This window comes from Vombatus ursinus, unplaced genomic scaffold, assembly GCF_900497805.2.
Source record: "Vombatus ursinus unplaced genomic scaffold, bare-nosed wombat genome assembly UNPS02014863.1, whole genome shotgun sequence".
NCBI lineage: Eukaryota > Metazoa > Chordata > Mammalia > Diprotodontia > Vombatidae > Vombatus > Vombatus ursinus.
The window spans coordinates 37,212,109-37,226,560 of NW_020954641.1; positions in this window are offsets into that span (position 1 = coordinate 37,212,109).

The following is a 14,452-nucleotide window of genomic DNA, read 5'->3' on the forward strand; positions in this document are numbered from 1 at the left end:
ATAAAATAAAAGAAAGAAAGGAACCAGGGTATCCATGGACTGGAGTAGAGAAATCATCAGATCAACCTAGTGGTTGTTTTCAATTATTTTAAAGTTTTGCCATGGATAAGAAGGATTAGACATGCCCCTGATATCAGAACTAGGCACAATGGATGAAAGTAACAAGGGGATAGATAGGCTTATTATAAAAAACTTACACACCATACACAAACAAAACAAAACAACTTCTTAACAATTTTGTCTATCTAAAAACAAAACGGGTTGATTCAGTGGATAGTAGTTTACTTCCATTAAAGGTTTTCACACTAAGATTCTTTTATTATTCATCTTGTGGTCAGTCATTTCAGTTGTCCAACTCTTCGTGACTCCATTTGGGCTTTTTTTCTTAGTAAAGATACTGGAGTTGTTTGCCATTTCCTTTTCCAGCTCATTTTTTATAGATGAGGAACTGAGACAAATAGGGGTAAATGACTTGCCCAGGGTTACACAGCTAGTAAGCATCTGAGGTTGCATTTGAACTCAGGCCCAGCACTTTATATACTATGCCACCTAGCTGCCCGAATACTCTTCTAGTATGTGATAAAGTGGATTATTTTCAGGTAAGGGTTGGTTGAGATGCCCCATTCAAGTGAGTGCCTACCATTCCATGACATTGGTTATGAGCTGCAATTAGGAAAACTAGTAACTCTGACTTTGAACAAATTACTTTGCCTCTCTAAGCCTTGGTTTTCTCGTTGTAACATAATGATTGTACCACTTAGTCCACTGGATTGTTGGAAAGAAAGTGCTCTAGAATTGAGTTATTATTTAGAATTTCTCCTGAGCTAATTGTGCAATAAATATAGTTTGGCAGACAGAAGGGCACATTTTATGGTATGACATATGGTCTAGAGCAGGGGTGGGGAACCTGGAGCCTTGAGGCCACATGTGGCCCTCTAGGTCCTCAAGTGCGGCCCTTTGACTGAATCCAAACTTCACAAAACAAACCACCTCTGCTACAGAGCAATGTTCACTGAATTTAAAGTTTCACTTTCCTCATCTGTAAAGTGGAGACTATATATGGAAACCATTATACTGTTTATAAGACCTCACAGAGTTCTGAGATATATCAGATAAATATGGGATATTATTGTTGTTGTTGTTCAGTTGTTTCCAACTCTTTGTGACATCATTTCGGGTTTTCTTGGCAAAGATACTGGAGTGGTTTGTCATTTCTTTCTACAACTCACTTTATAGATGAGGAAACAGAGACAAAGAGGGCTAAGTGACCTGCCCCGGATCACACAGTTGGTAAGGATCTGAGGCCAGATTTAAACTTTGGTCTTCCTGACACCAGACCTGGTGATCTATCCACTGCACCACCTAGCTGCCAGTAGGGTTATTATTACACAGATGCCAAACTCAGTGTTCCATTCTTCAGAAGTTGAAGCAGCAATGGTGTAAGTGTGAAAAGAATCTAGACAGGAAGTAGGGGATCTTCATAACTTAACTTGGTGTTGCTCTATGGTCCCAAACCAAGCAGGAGACATTGCCTCCCCATTCCTTCTCCTTTATCTTACATGCTTTGCATGCCTCTTTTAAAACTTTAAGGAGCGACTCAAATCCTTCTTTCAGTTCAAAGATGTGGACAGTTCAAAATAATGCATAGGACTGAGAGACAATGCTTATTACTCTGAATGTACCAGCCTCAGAATAACAGTCAATTCTCAAGCCCTTATTACAAAATAGTAAGTGTAATTCACCCTGGGGAAATTTAGAGATCGGAACTGGACATGTAATATCATTAGTATGAGGAGTGCCTGGTGAGGACTCTCGTTACAATGCAAGGTGGCACCTTTTATGCAGAAAATAAGATAAGGATTGGAGGAGATCCCTCATTCAACTGAGTGTCTAAGATTCTATGACATTAGAGGGTTACCTAGAGCACTGAGAAGTTAAATGATTTTTTTAAAAAATTAAAAATTTCTCAAAAGCATATGGAAGTGATTATTGATAAATCAAAATAAAAAAAGAAAAAGAAAAAATTAAAATTTTTTAAATTTAAAACTTTTGCTGGACCATGAAGCAAATATGTCAGAGAGGAGATGAACCCTGTGTTCTGGACCTCTGTTTGGCTCTTCATCATTATACCACAATGCCTCACATTGGGAATAATTATAGTTATAAATATAATATTTAGTGTATATTGTAGAATAAGCAATCTATCTATACATTGCCCCTACTCAGGCTATACTCTTCTCCGTTCTGCATCTTGACCCCTTGGTAAACCAGCTCATCTCTGTACTCTCCTCTTCTCTTGAGTCCCTGGGTCCATTATCCTATCCTTGGATTATTCTGCCTTCTTTCCTCTTAATTACTTGCTGCTAAGGATAGCTGGATCAAATTACAAAACCATATTGCCCAGGTACACTTCAAATTTCTCTTAAGTAATCTCAACTGGGCCCTTACTGCAGGAAAGTAATCCTTTCCCACCTCCCTAACTAACTCACTATCCCACTCACTACAGAGGTTTGTTCAAATGTTTTCAGCCCTTCTCTAAACTCCTGTGGCTCCTCCACCTCCTACCTTGTCAGTTGAGAACCTTGCCTCATATTTCACTGAAAAAAAAATTGAGAATACATGCCAAAATCTACTTCTTCTGCCCTTTTCCTAATTTAACATCACTCAGATGCCTTCTAGCATCACTTCCTTCAATTCTATGTCAGAGGAAGAGGTGGCCCTTCTCTTTGCCAAGGCAAACCTCTGCATACACAAGTGATTCTATTTCATCCTGTCTTCTCTAGCAAATTGCTTCCTCAGTACACTTTCTCACTAGCTTTCGGTCTCTTCCAGCCTGCTAGCTGCTTCTTTGCTATCTGCAAACATGCACATTTATCTCCTATCTTCAAAAATCCCTCACTTGATCTACTCATATCTGCAGGCTACTATTCCATATCTTTCTTTCCATCTGTGGTTAAACTCACCCCAAATGTTCACATGGACTATCCATGCCTGACCTGTGGTAGAGCATTCCAAGCTCATATAGGTCTGATCAGCCACAGTCGGACACATCATAACTTGATTCCAACACAGTGATGTCACTTTGGTCCTCTTTGAGAATGAAGGACAATAACAAACCAATTAACCAAACTCCTTGAGAAGGCTGTCGATAACAGGAGCCTCTAATTCCTTCCCTCTCAATCTCTTCTTAATTTTTCCTTCCTTCCATTTCCCTCTCCTTTCTTTCCTTTCCTTCCACTTCCTCCTACTCACTTCTTCCCCATTCTTTCCTCTTTTCACTTCTCTTCCCCTTCCCTCTTTTTCTATTTATTTGTCTACCTTTCTACTTATGTTTATTGAAAGTAGAAGTGAGGTCTGGACTTGTGTCTTCTTCATTGTAAGTCTATCAATATAGAAACTCTAAGGCATTGTATAAAAAAGGCTGGTCATGGAATCATGGACTTCAAGTCTTGTTTCTGACAGGAGAATCCCTGATTCTAGAACAATATACCATTATCCCAGCACACTCCTCATGCTTAGTAGCAAATTATCTTAACAGTTATTTCAAATGGATTGCTTCAGTTGACTCCATGAGTTACCACTTGCTTGAAAAGTATATCACCTTCCTTAAAAAAGTGTTGACCTTCCTCAACTTAACACAAGACTATCTTCTTGGCTATTTTGTCTTGATTGATTCTAATTCTCATTGAGTTTCATTTTTCCCCTTCATTGTAAAATGGAGATCTTGATCTTGGATTAGAGTGAATTTTTGAGTTAGAAATGGCTGTGTTATTGATCAAGCCTATATTTATTTTCTTCCAAAGAAATCTTTTCTGAAGATACTTAAGGCCACTCTCCGTCATGGGGAATTCATGTAGAGAACTCCTTAGAGGTAGGAGACTGAATGTGAGTTTCTCCTATTCCTCTGACCCATAGAAATTAAAAAACTATATGACTACTTCTTTATTTTCCTTCTGAGACTAGGAATACCTGAATAATAAATGAGCCTTTCTGTAATATTTATTCCCTTTTAGTAATTCTTATACTTAGGCTGCATAGGAAAGAACACTGGGCTTGGCAGCAAACCTCCTGGGTTCAAATTAGGATGTTATCACTATTTTTGTGATCTTGGACAAGTCACTTAATCTCTATGGGCTACATTTTCCTCATCTATAAAATGAGGGGTTAAATTAGATGTCCTCTAAAATCTCCTCCAGCTCTAAATCTATGATCCTATGATTCTATTTTGTTCTCTTTAAGGGTAAAGAGATTGGTTGTAGCAGTACTTTGATGTGAGCAGAAAATTTTGATTCCATCTATAAAACATCTACACTGTCTGCCTCCTTCTCTTTGTTCCCAATGCACCACCTTAGTTTTTGTCCCTATTTCCACATGTCAGCAAAATTCCAATATCATACTAATAGGTGTAGCCACCTTCATTCTCTACCATTCCAATCTATTTCTATTACTGGAGGGGAAAAAGAAGTTTTCTGCCTTTATGCATACATTAAGCCATGTCACTCCTTTCTTTAAATACATGTGTGTGTGTATATATATATATATATATATATATATATGTAATTTATATACATATGTTCAATGAATACCCATTGCTTTCTATGTAAAGTTCAAATAGTTTGCCTGGCATTCGATTCAAGAAGGAGCCAATCACCTTTCCAATCTTTACCCATGTTATTTTCTTCTGCATACATTCTGATTAAAAAAAAATATTTAGTTTTCCACATACATATCTCGGTCTTTTCCACTTGAATGTTATTGTTCATGATGTTCTCTATGTATGAAATCTAATCCTCCATCTTCTTTGTTCATCAAATTTCTCCATATATTTTAAAACTCAATAAGAAATATCACTTGTTTCATGAATATTTCTCTGATCTGCCCCCCCCATTTCAGAAAATAATGACCTTCCTTTCACTCCCTCACAAAGATCTATTGTACCTATCTAATGTGATTATCATATATTATTTTGCATTATAATTAATTGTGCATGTATAATATTGTGCCTATGTATATAAACTTACTGAACCCCATATTACATGAGAACAGATACCACTTTGTATCTTCCATAACACCAAACACTTTTAAAGCATTGTGGGGAACACAAAAGAAAACAAACTACCACTGGATTTGGAGTTAGGAGACTTTTATTCAAATATTTGCTCTGTGGTTTACCCTCTTTGTGAGCTGGGGTAAGGTAATCTCTATGGGCTTAATCTCCATGAGTTACTTAAACTCTTATAGTCTCCTCAATTATGAGTGAAGGGGCTGAACTAGACAGTCAGTAAAGACCTTTGAAGCTTTAAATCTTATAAGGTATATTCAGGGAGGGAGTGGAAGGGAATAAACATTTATATAATACCTATTACATGCCAGGAACTGGACAAAGCACTTTATAAATATTATCTCATTTGATCTTAATCATTGTTTGGGTGCTTAGTCATTGTTTGTTATATTGAGTTAAATTTCCAATATTTTTTTTCCTTCAAAAGGACAGACAAATTAATAAAATTACTTTTGCATCATATTTGGAGCCAGGAGACCTATGTTCAAATACCAGCTCCAATGCTTACTAGCCATGTGACCGTAGACAGACTCGTTAGCTTCTCTGTTCATCCATTTTCTCTGTAAGATGAGGTTAATAATAATATTTGTAGGGGGGGCAGCGAGGTGGCACAGTGGATAGAGCTCCAGCCTTGGAGTTAGGAGGACCTGAGTTCAAATGTGGCCTCAGACACTTGACACTTACTAGCTATCTGACCCTGGGCAAGTCACTTAAACCCATTGCCTCGCCAAAAAGCAAAAAAATTAAAAAATAAAAAAAATTTGTATTGTCCAGTACCAGTCATAGGGTTAGTATAAGAAAGAACACTTTGTAATCTTTGAAGAACAACAGAAATGTTGTTTTATTATTATTATAATTAGCAAACTATTAGCAACAAATATAAATAGATATTGGTTGGGAGGTAGTTACCAGACTAGAGGCATAAACTCTTAGGACTATGTTGTGATGGTTTCTCAGACAGTAGCATAGGTAGGGATGATATCAGGAGGAATGAGAGCAAGAATGATGGATCTGATTAATAGCATATAAGTATAAGTGAGGAAGGAAATGTTCCACACCTTCATACCAATATTTTTCAGAAAAAAACTAGACATCTATTCAATCTACCAATCAACCACAAGTGTAAACTAGCGTCAAACAAATCCTTAATTAATTGGGGCATATTGAAGTATTTTTGAGCCATTGAATGAATTCAGATGAGGACACACAGGAAATGTACTTAGGTTGAAAGAATGAGAATAGTACGACATATACTATATATAGTATACATGACAGAAAGATTTTGGGCAGGAAAAGTCAAGCTTCAAGATTTCCTTGCACCAGTATAAGAGGGCCACAAAAGTTGGAAGTAAGCCCAGAGTGCATATTAAATTACCTCTCCCCCACCCCCTTGTCCAGAGGATGATTTTGTAAACTTCAAAAAGTTGGAAGATTTTGGACTTCCAATTGGTGTTGGTAGCAGAGTCTCTGGAGCAGCAGTGCTAATGACAGTACCTACATCAGGAGCTGAAAGATAAAGACAAATTAGAAATACCAAGGGAAACACTTAGCACTATTTCTGGCACATATTTGTTACTCAGTTGCGTCCAACTTTTCATGAACTTGTGGACCACACTATCCATGAGGTTTTCTTGGCAAAGATGCTGGAGTGGTTTGTCATTTCCTTCTCCACTGGATTAGAGCAAACAAAGGTACAGTGACTTGGCCAGGGTCACATAATTAGTAAGTACCTGAGAACAAATTTGAACTCAGATCTTCCTGACTCCAGGTCAAGTATTCCATCCACTGAACCACCTAGTTGCCTTATATGTTCCTGGCACATGTAGTAAGTACTCAATAAGGGCTAGCTGACTTGGTTTAACTAGACTAGAAAGGAAGTTTCAAGACTTTACAAAGGCACAGATATTTTGAGCCCAGAAAAAGCTATAGTTAAGGAGAAGACCCCGTGAAGGGAGAAAAGGATTTGTATTAATCAGAAACTTTGATTTACCCTTTGTGATATGTGATCTACGATCTTAAGCCCACTTTTCCCTACATATATATGTACTTATGGGAGAGTGTGTCCTAGACTTTTGGGGAGATTGTTTTTATAGTAATAGCTCTTATACTAAGTAAAAATCACTTTTTAAAATCTAATTCACTCTGGATGGCTACTTGAATATCAATGAAGAACATACTAGATAGTGACTTAGGGATGATAGCAGTAAAAAATCCCACAAACCCTCAGGGTTACCCTTATAACCCTGAAGAGAGGAGTAGTCAGATGCCCTCTGGGGAACTATCCTGCCAATGAGAGTGGGAGTCTGGGAAACAGGCAAGAAGGTTGTTATATAAGACGTCTCTATGTAAGATTTATGTCAATTAAAAATTCCAGCTTTTAAAACAAATCATACTTTAGTGTTAAGAAGTTAGGTTGCACAGTGGATAAAGTGCTGGACCTGGAATCAGAAAGACTGGAGGTCAAATGCTGATTCAGACAGTTAAGAGCTATGAGACCCTGGTGAAACCATTTAAGCTGTCTCAGCCTCAGTTTCCTCATCTGTAATATGGGGAACCTGCCTCACTGGGTTGTTGTTAGGATCAAATGAGATTTCTTCCCCTTCTCTGTCTTCATTTTTGGTCTCTTCCTCCATGCAACCTGCTTGACTTCAGCTTCTCTGACACAGCTTCCTGGCCTGGGAGCAGGAAAAGGTCCCCAGCCTCCTGTAGTCTGTATCTTTCAGACTTAGTGAGTGGCCAAGACCATAGGAATCACCATACCTAATGATATAGTGATCTGAGTCATTTCCATATGGAAATAAGCCCCTTTCCTCCCCATTCAGAGAAGCTAATTGTATCCCTGCCATCTATCCTTGATGTGTTTGGACAAAATAAATCTCCTTTGTTCAATGACTCACAAGTGCATCATTTTGTCTCAATATCAGACCTGAAATAAGAGAGTGCTGGGTTTAGAGTCATATCTACAATAATTTGTGTACACACACACACACACACACACACACACACACACACAGAGATACACACGTGTTCATTTCTTTACATATGCAAATACATATGTGTGTATATTATCTCTTTGCAAACCTTATAATGTTAAATAAATACTAGCTATAAATACTATTTTATTATTCAACACATACAACTCAGCACCACCAGTACTTATTTATCCCTTCACATCCACTGGCATGGTTGCCAATACTCATTTATTCCTTCTCACAATCTCATAGCAGTACTTCCCTAAAGATGTCTCTCCCACCTTGCCCAGGCCCAGTTAAACTATTGCCATTCAACTCTGCTTCCATGTCTTTTTATTTCCTTCCTAGACATTTTCCTTCAATCCTCTGAGCTCCTTTCCTCTAAACTTATTCCCTACTTTATTCTTAATTATTTTTGTGTTATCTGATGCCTATGCCCCACCCCGTTCTGGTACTGAAACCTAATGAAGCTGAGAAGCAGTAACATAATATAGGTAAGACAAGGGACAGGAGACCAAGGAAGCCCATCAAATCAGGCATAAAGTATTAAAGATATCATAATGTTGCAAAAACATAGAAATTTTATCACCTCTGCCCAGGGAGGGAGGAAGGGAAGGAGGAAAGAATCCTCTTTTTCATACTTTGTCATAAAAAAAATCTTTTTTTGTGTCTCAGGTTATATTTGACACAAAGATTCCCCAGCACTGAACAACTTTATCGATTATGTCCAGTGTTGCCACAGGGATAGATTGAACACATATAAGAAATACATGGAATGTGTCTTGTATATAACCTGGAAAAGATTTGTTAGAGTTTCTTTCTTCTTTAGTATTGCCTATGTTTTTGTATTGAGTGGATACTATCTATATTGCATGGATATCATTAAACCAGAAGAGTAGAAAGGGTTTATTTTATTTATCATTTCATGAGAAAGACAATGCTCCCTTTCTGTCTTTCTCTGCCTCTGTCACTGTCTCTCTCTGTCTTCTATTTCTTCTCTCCCTCTCCTTTCCTTATGTTTCTCACTTTTCCAGGTTTAATAAATATAAATAAGGAGATATCAAATGAATGGACAGCCCATCTTGAAGTTAAAAAAAAAAGAAAACTTATCATAAACAAAGTAGTGAGATATTATTACCACCTCCTATCTTTTAGAATCCTTTTTAAGGCTTGTCTTTTTCCACTTTGCTTTGATCCATTAAACTTCTGCAAACCCAGAGGGCCCTGCATGATTTCCCAAATCAGTTCTATCCCACCTTGAGTTTGCATTGTGGTATATTTAAAGGGCTTTGTTATCATCTCCCTAAGATTAGATTATCATATTATTCATTTGTTCCAGCAGGAGAGAATTTGTACAGCTCCTGACTGTTCTTCTTTCCTTCTTAGCTCAAACTCTCTAGTGTTTATTAATGTCAGGTGGGTTGAGAGAGCATTAAGTTATAACCTCCATCTAGGCATAGAAAAGATATCTATGAAAGCTTTTCATTTCTAAGGTCAAAGGGGTGCTGTATCCCAGGGTGGGGAGAGAAAATAAGCTACTGTCAAGTATCGTGCTTTTTGGCCACGACACTATTACAGACAAAACATGTGGGCATACACACATGCACACACATGCAAAAGTAGACACACATGTTCATGCACACACACATACACACACACTCCCCACCCTTACTCTAGGAGTCTTGTGTAACTTCCGTAAAGTTTTATAAATCCATGTCAGGGCCAAAATTAAAATCCAGATTGAGATTAAAGAGGCAAAGATGGTTGCTATATGAAAGAAAGGGAATGATTCCATGTGACTGGGCAGATGTAGAAAAATAATGAGATGTATGAGTTATTTTTAGGAACTACTCCTCTTCTCCCTAGCTAAAGCCCATTGAAATGGGAAAGAGGAAGGCTTATATGTCATCTATAGTGAGTAATAATTGTTGGTTCATTAGGTTCATGCCCCTTATTTGGATCTGGGTCTCCCTTCTATAAAGAATGCTCTTATTAAAAATGATATCTCTCTCCGCAATCTCAAATGGGATGTTTATTAGAATTACCAAGGAACTACTCATGAACAGGAGCCCAAATTAGAATCTAAGCTAAGACAATTAAATGGGATGAGTTGGAAGATTCATTGAGTGTTAGGGCTAAAAGGGACTAAGAAAATAGGAACCTAACCCCCTTACTTCATAGATGGAAAAATGCATATCAGAGATGACATGTGCAATGGCACTGGCTGGTTGGCTTTCTGTTATAGTTATTACTTTTGAGATATGTGGATTTCATGGTAGAGCAGAGTGCCTATATCAATGAGAATAGATCCTTCAGACTGTCAGAGAATAATGCTGTATTATCTCAGGGTAGGTGGGAGGGGGAAAGGGGCACAGAGAAAGTTAGGAAAATTAAAATGAGGGGGAGGAAAGGAAACAAGGAAAAGAAGAAGAAAGAGAAGAGGCAGAGAGAAGAAAAGCTTTATTTGTACTCTGGGGACACTCAAGAAAGATAAATGGGTTTTCCTAAAATTTGTGTTTTTCCTTCATGGATATTTAATTGCCTCACATCTACTTTAGGGTGCATCTCTGTGCCTAAACACATAGGACAACAATCCTGGTGTGTCAACCTCTCCCCTGTTAAGGTTGTATTTGGTGTTTTGCTCCCTTGTATGCTATGAAGAAGAAATGGAGGATTTCTATATGCCTGAAGCAAAAGGAAAACAAGCCAAAGACTGATTTGAGTCCCCAAGGTTATTCTCTTTTGGTGCTTTCATAATATTGATTGCTGAGATTAAGCAAGGGATTCCATGCAGTGCCTGTGGAGCACCATATGCTGCTAAGCATGTGGGGGGGGAACATGGGGGAGGACATCAACAGTCTTTCTTCTGAGCCTCATGCTGAATGTGTTGATTTTTTTTCTAAAGCCTTGTGAGATTAGGTTGGTTTCTTTCAACCTGAAATTATTCTGCAAATCCAAGGGCTGCTCTTAGCCGCCTGTTGGGATAAATACCTTACTCTGTCTTGACCAGCTTCAGTCATAGTCACCAATGGATATATCTACAAAAGGATGAATGTGATTGTAGACATTGAGAATGTGTTTGTACTGTTGAAACATAGGGGGCAGGAAACTCATCAAAGGAGCTATATTTCTGTAAATCTTGACCCTCCTAGACAGTAGTATTTCCAAAAGCCATCTTCACTTTGTCCACACTCTTATTTGAATAAATCAGTCAGATTTGAGAAAGTTGTTATGTGAGTTTCTGCAAACATAATGCCATGCTGGTGAAGGGAAGTCCCAGCTGCATCTCATCACAAGCACAGCTGGAGAAATTCCCACATGTTTCTGACCAGGCATTCACCAGGCAAGGCATACAGTTGATCAAGAATCAATAACAATTGCATCCCATTTCACAAAAATAGTTTCAGTAGCCTGCATTGTAGATTCCTATTCTGTTCAATGTCCTTTCAGGTAGCTTATCCCCACATTTGTTATCTGTTGGGTTCCTAGCATAATCCAGAGCAACATAAAGAATGAAAGTAACCCAATGCTCTTTTTTCTTTTGTAGTCATATCAGAGTGATTTAGATTGTGTATTCATGATGTTTCATTTCTTAGAAGAGTAGTGTAAGATCTAGAAAACACTCATGGACAATCACCCACTCTTCTTTATTTTTGATGTTTGAGGCTCTTTCTGTTTCTCTTAAATTTGTTCTTTTTCCCTCTAATAACAGTGGAGGAAAACTGAAATTATTCTTTTTTTGGTTATAGTGGAATGCATACTCTATTCCCACAAAATCCTTGAGATTACAAGTTCATTCAATCCATCCAACTGTCTAGAGGTAGAATGACAACAAATCATAGCCAAACCAGTATGGAGCTTATTTAAATTCTCGTGGGGGAAAGTCCACATATTTTTTTTCCTTAATATGATGTTACTGGGTCTCAGATTAATAAGGAAAAAAAGCTTTTCTTTTCTTCTGTCCTATATCTTGTACTAGTACAGGTTTAACTTAGTTTCCTTCCTCTTGTTGTCAGTGGCAATGGCTACAGATCCTTCCCCAGTGTTTCAGCAAAAACACTGTGATGGCTTAGCTACTGGGATGAGAAGAAGACATAACATTCGAATGTGATTTTGACCAGTGAGTTTAGTAAGAGTTTGTAATGTATATGTCATATGTTCTTTTTCTATTTATTCTTCATATGAACACATTGGCTCTTTTACTTTGAGCTTGTTCTGGATATTGTTTACTTGGAAAAGTTTCTCAGAACTATCTTATTCTTATTTTCAGTCCCCTTTTCTACAGTCTTTTATTTTTTGCATAATTTCCTCCCTCTTTTATTAAAATGTATTCTGAACTATGTATGGAAGGGCAAGGCACTTAACCTCTCCATGCCCTGGGCAAATTTCTAAGACTACAGGATAAGCTGCAGATGAGTAGTCAATCTACATTGGTGTGTAGTGGGAGGTTTCATAGGACTGCCCCATATTCTACACACACACACACACACACACATGTATATATACACATGTTTTATATATATGCATATACACACATATACATATATGCATGTTCATATGTGTGTATATAGATATATAATATATGTATATGTATACATATATACATTATATTAGTTTCAACCACAAAATTTCATAAACTGAAAAATTTCTATAATTTATCGTATTTGTGTGTATGTATGTGTGTGTATAAAACATCGCTTATGTTAGATATCCTTAAGATTACCTCAAACCCTTGCCTACCTATCATATACACTCCCTTGAATAACTTCCATTTCTTTATGCCCATCCAGCTAGTTTCTAAAACAGAAATAAATAAATTTCAATGACACTTACCATTGATCTAAAATTCTTGAACAGCATCATATAATGTTGAAGCATAAGCCTGATATGTGTATTGGAAATGTAAGTTTGTATATATATTCATATGTATGACAACTGAATGTTACCAAATGATTTATTATGATTAGTGGTAAATTACAATGTATATGAAATGGAATTGTAAATGGAAGGACACAAAAATAGTTACCAATTTCTGTAATTATATTCACAAGATATTCTGTAATATATTTCAGTTAGAAGAGACAGTTTCTGGTCTGTCCTTTAGAATATATCCACAAATGCATTTTGTAGTTTCAACCACACAATTTCACAATACTGATACCATATCTGTATCATTTACCATACTATAATAACTAAACAGGATATGGAAGTTGTTAATAATAGCAAATGAGTCTCCTCATGATCTATCAGCAATTCTAAACAAAATAGCAGATTTTTTTTTTCCATTGGAAGTGAGGGTAGGATGGAATGATAACTGGAATTGTAGATATTATATACATAGTTATGTATATATTTATATACCGCCTAGAGCCACCGGTTCAGTAAAAGGCAGGCTGCTTTCTAGTTGGACCAATGATCACCCACCCCTTGTGCAATTCCATTGGGATTAAGGGCATTATTTTTTTTAATCACACTTTTCTCTCAGGAACAAATAGGTAGGAAGGAAATACATTGAGCTAAATGCTACAGTATTACATACCACAGTAAAAACAGTTACTGAGTAATTAGAGCCACAACTGTTGTGTATATTTGTTATTCACAGACTGAAGACAATTGTCAAATAACCGCTCCAATTCTGAGGACTGACAACATGAAGACATGCATTTGAGTGAGTCCATAATTGTTGACATCTATACTGCACTAAGCACGTTCGATTTTAATGCCTTCCAAGAAAACTGATTCCTTTGATGGTTTGCATTAGAAATGCATCCACAACTACACACAAGAGAACCTGTAAACAATTTGACATTAATCTTATGTACAACTGAGCAACATTGGGAAAGGAGAAGAGGTAATTCAGTGGGTGTCACTTGGTATATATCAATGTGCAACAATTTGACCCAGCCTTGGCTAAGCCATCCAGTGTTTGAATGAGGTCAGAGAAAGTAACATGAGCAAGGCCTTCCTGGAGATCACCACTCAATGAAATTATCAATGAAATTCAGAATCTTGTGCCCATGGTGAAAATAACACAACAGCCTAAGAATCAGTGACTGATAGACAAGAGGTTCGTTAATCCTGGGCAAATTGCATTGGGGTATCTCTAGGTTACTTAATTAGTAGGATCTTTAAAAATAGATTGGGATCTATTACTTGTGTGTGTTGTATTTGAACATGAGTTGATGTATGTTGCACATATATGTATGTATGTATATATGCACATATACGTATATATTCATGTTTATTAAGCAAGCTACAATGAGTGGTGAAAGAATGCATTTCCTCTCAGCATAGAGGTGGTGGACTAATGGTGAGGAATGAGGTATATGGGTTGTCAGACATGGAAAATGTGTTGCTTCCTTTTGCCTAATTGTATTCATTACAACTGAAGGTTCTCTTTGGGGTGAGAGGTGAGGGG